The following is a 5,171-nucleotide window of genomic DNA, read 5'->3' as shown; positions in this document are numbered from 1 at the left end:
CAAATAAAAACAAGAAAGACCCTTGAACATATATTACAAAAGAGGACATCTAAAAGGCCAATAAATGTGAAAAGGCACGTAAACTTAAGTTACATAGAAAATGTCAGCTAGAATCGTAATGAGATGCCACTTCACACAACCAAAACTGGCTAACATTTAGAGATAAATATTATCACATTTTGGGTAGAGAATGAGGCAATTGGAAACCTTCTGTAAAGCTGGTGTGAATTAAATTACTGTGATATCTTGGAATACTATTTAGCAAGTTACAGAAATCCCAAAACTCTACTAGATCAAAGAAATAAGTATATGTATATTTGATATACATATACAGTCATCTTCTGCTATTCTGATGGGATCAATTTCAGGACTTCATGTTGTTAACAAAAATGCAGATGCTCACATATCTTAAATAAAAGGGTATAGAGCATTTGCCTATGATTTAGAAACATCTTTCTGTATAATTTAAATCATCTCCAGATTATTTGTAATTGTCAATCCAATGCAAATGTCTTAAAGATTGAATACGTGAATGTAGAACTCACAGATATGGAGGCTCTATTATGTACATGTGTGAGAAAAAATACTAGAATCAACATGAATTATGGTAGTCATTAGATGGAATACTGTGAACTAAAGAAAAGTAATTAGAGCAGCCTGAAAAATACATTTGTATCTCAACACACTACTAAAAGCAAATAGAAAAAAAAGAGTTAGATACATACAGAAGTAAAAACACATCATAAAACTCTTTTATTTTAATCTAAAAACAAGCAGAAAAACCCCACAGAGTTATAGGTCAAGAGAGCTGTAAATATGTTGAGATTGCAAATAAACATAATGAAAGTGTAGAGGGAGAATTCTGATATTCTAGTTCTAGAACTGGCGTGCAGGTTGCATAATGCATTCACTATGATAGTTCATTTGGATGGATACTTATGATTTGTGTACTTTTCTATGTTTTAATTCTGTAAGTATGTTCATAGTCAAAAATGATTTACTCTTCAATTCTTACTTCCACTGTGATTGAAAAAAATATAGGTCAATGAATTTTCAATGTTGGTGATGTTACTTGGAAAGCTGCTTTTAAATTTTGTATAGAAAAATGAATTTTCAGCTGACAAAACTAAACTTCTATAATCATTCTGTCATCTGCAGGCAGTGTCAACCCTGGTATCATGTGGTACAGATACAGGTGGCACTACTGCAATTCAGTCCCTACAGTGGAAATAACATTCTCCTCATACCTGTGTTTCTTGCTGTTGAACTTAACTTCTTTAATTACACTAAAGTGTCAGTCACTTCTCCATCTGTGAAGACAAAAACCTGTACAAAGAAAGAAAACATTCATCAAGTCTCTACCAAGTTCACGCTAAGATATCAGAATCCACTTTTGAAGAGGCCAAGTGTTTAATCAGAGGCCCTGATGCCTCTTCAAACCACTATGGGCTTCCTAGAATTCCACTGTCACCTGCACTATGTTGGCATAAGATCTGTCCAGACTCCTGGGATTTCAGGCCTCTCCACAGTCACCTGTTGAGGCACTCAACAAAAGAACTTCTTCCATGGTCCATAGCATGTAGTTAAGAAAGAAAACAAATGCTTATTGTCTTTACTTCTCTTTACTATTTTACAGAAGACTAAATTATGTATCACATTTTCACAACCTTGTAATGAGGCTCAGGACTCCAGATTCTTAAATGGAGTTTCACCATCTCTGTCCCTTCTGTTAATTCTCTATTAACAGAGAGTTCTACAGTAGAAAATATGCAAACAATTGGAAGCTGAAAAACACATTGCTCAATGATCAATGGGTCATTGATGAAATAAAAAAGGAAATTAAAAGGTTCCTGCAAGTTAGTGAAAATGAAAACATGACCTGCTGGAACCTATGGGACATGGCAAAGGCATTCCTAAGAGGAAAGTTTATAGCCATGAATGCATATATTAAGAAATATTCATATCTTCAGAAATTCATATCTGAATATTAAGAAATATTCAGATCTTCAGAAAGATCTGAAATCAATGACCCAATACTACATCTCAAACTCCTAGAAAAACAAGAACAAGCAAATCCCAAAACAAGTAGAAGGAGAGAAATAGTAAAAAGCAGGGCAGAAATTAATGAAATAAAAACAAAAAACCATACAAAGAATCAGTGAAACAAAAAGCTGGTTCTTTGAAAAAATAAATAAGATTGACAGACTCCTGGCAAACCTGACTAAAATGAGGAGAGAAAAAACCCAAATTAGTAAAATCAGAAATGCAAAAGGGGAGATAACAACAAACACCACAGAAATCTAGGAAATCATCAGAGACTACTTTGAGAACCTATATTCTAATAAATTTGAAAATCTTGAAGAAATGGACAAATTTCTAGATACTTACAACCATCTAAAATTGAACCAAGATGATATTAATCACCTGAATAGATCTATAACACAAAATGCAATTGAAGCAACAATAGTCTCCTAAAAAAGAAAAGTCCAGGACCTGATGGATTCTCTGCTGAATTCTATCAGACCTTTAAAGAACTAATACCAATCCTCCTTAAACTGTTCCACAAAATAGAAAGGGAAGAAACACTGCCTAAGTCATTTTCTGAAGCCAGTATTACACTCATCACAAAACCAGACAAAGACACCTCCAAAAAGGAGAACTATAGGGCAATCTCCTTAATGAACATTGATGCAAAAATCCTCAATAAAATAATGGCAAACTGAATCCAACAACACATCAGAAAGATCATTTACCACGACCAAGTTGGCTTCATCCCAGGGATGCAGGGGTGGTTCAACATACGAAAATCAATAAACGTAATAAACCACATTAACAGAAGCAAAGACAAAATCGACTTGATAATCTCAATAGATGCAGAAAAAGCCTTTTGATAACACCACTTCATGATAAAAGCTCTATGAAAACTAGGAATAGAAGGAATGTACCTCAACATTGTAAAGGCTATATACTACAAACCTACAACCAACATCATACTTAATGGTGAAAAACTGAAACCATTTCCCCTAAAATCAGGAACCAAGACAAGGGTGCCCACTATCCCCAGTCCTATTCAACATCAATTCTGTACTAACCCATTTAATAATATTTTCCTTTTCTTTAAAGTATCCTTTTGGATTTCTATAGCCTTTCCAGAAACTTACAGAAAGAATGCCTCATATGAAGATCCAAATCCATAGATGTTGAAATAACAGCCCATAGGCAAACTTTTCAGCAGCAGAATCAGTGTTTCCTGCAGATGGGAGAGGATGAGGAGACAGAGTAAGGGGACCTTCCCAGATACACAGACTCCAAATTAACTCTTGAGGTTGTGGTCTGTCACCCTGCTTCAAGCTGCCTTGTATTCCAAGGACAGCCACAGAACTCAGACGGAGGACACCTCTACAGCTCCAAATGGAACCCAGTTGAACCCCTCAAAGTCATCCACACTTGAGCATGTGACTCATGGAAAAAAAAGAACTTGGTTTTACCTTGGTAGCATCTATGCACAGCTGAGTTCTATCCTGTTTACCCATGGGGCACTGCAAGCTTCCTGAATGGTCCATGAGGAAGACAAATTCTCCATAGGCAGTTAATGCTTCAATTTCTGGGATATTTGGATAGAAACTCACCATTGCACATGGATCTCCCATCAAAGAATCTGAACAGAAAGGACAAACACCTTGTAAGACAAAAGGGAACTCAAGAATCCTAAAAGGAAACCAGAGAATTGATTGTAGTGGACTCCAAACCAAGCTGGGAAAATCTGAAACCCTGGGTTTAATCCTCATCTGCATGAAAAGGCCTAGAGGTGAGTTGTAAACATACAAAAGTGACAGAAGAGCAGATATTAAAGAGAAGAAAGAGGGAAGAGGTTCACAGGCACAAACAATAATAGTAATCAGCCCTGAATGCTAATTTCCTGGCAGCTCAGCAAATGAGGGAGACACATTAGAAATCACTTTCCAACATTTGCCCAAAGAAGCTGACAAGTTTATGTGCAAATGCACACCTTCTCTTCTAATTAAATTGATGGGAAATTTATCACTGTAGGCAAACTCTTCAGCAGTAGAATCAGTGTTTCCTGAAAGTGAGAGAGATGAGACAGAGTGAGAGAACTGTCAGGGAAACACAGAGCCCCAATCTAACTCTTGAAATGACCTTGCATTCTGAGGACAGTCTCAGAGCTCAGATGGAGAACAGCCCTATAACTCCAAATGGACCCTAGTTGAACCTCTCATCATTTTCAACTGCAATTTTTTAAAAAAGTGATGTTCCTGAGCATAATTCTCAGGCTGACAACTAACAAAAGCATTGAAAATCACTATATACACTATCGTAATCGCATGTACCTTGGTTCTGAAGCATTTAATAATAATCTACTGGGATTCACATTGAACTCTAAGATCCTCATTTAAACTATGGGGAAAGGGAGATCAAGGGAGACTAAAACTATCAATTGTCAGAATAATAACTGTGATTTTCTCTGAGGAGCAAAAGAAATTTGGTTCTGGAATCAAAATACTGGTATAGAGATAGTAATTTAATGAGAATGGCTATAACAACTCTTACACAATAGCTCAGAGAACACAACTGGGCTCTATTTGACCCCTTATCCATTAGAGACTCCAATCATCAAATAGGCTACTTAAAAAAGTGGGTGATAAAGAGAAGACATTTGAAAGAACTCTAGTCAGAAAACAAGATTTGCACAATCCAAATTTCTGGGTGTTCAATGCAAGGTAGCATTTTTGATGTGTAATGTAGATTCCCTTCCACACTGAAAAACAGCTGGTTATAATAGGACTGGCAATGTGGAGAAGTCAGAATGGCTGCCAGAATAACGCTGGGAGTTAATCTATCTGAAGTGTTCAGAAGAGGCCAGGTCCCTTGTAAGCTCTCTGTATATGTAATATATTATATTCTAATCTTTCAGGCTGACTCAAATTATTTCCCCTCCACAAACCTCAGGTTCCTAGTTTTTAAATGTGCCATTTCACCTTTTTAGCACCTCTCCTTGTTAGCCTCAGTTTCCTCCTGTGAAGAGTCAAGGTGTAATAGATACTATATAAATTATGTTAAGGTTTGAGTATATAATACAATTAAAGGACTTATTTGTGGACCACTACAGAGGTCTCTGGCTTACAGGAAAATTCCAAGGCCAGTTCTGTCAT

The sequence above is a fragment of the Castor canadensis genome, chromosome 2 (assembly GCF_047511655.1).
Source record: "Castor canadensis chromosome 2, mCasCan1.hap1v2, whole genome shotgun sequence".
Taxonomy (NCBI): domain Eukaryota; kingdom Metazoa; phylum Chordata; class Mammalia; order Rodentia; family Castoridae; genus Castor; species Castor canadensis.
The sequence above is the reverse complement of the archived record's forward strand: the minus strand, read 5'-3'. Positions refer to the sequence as shown.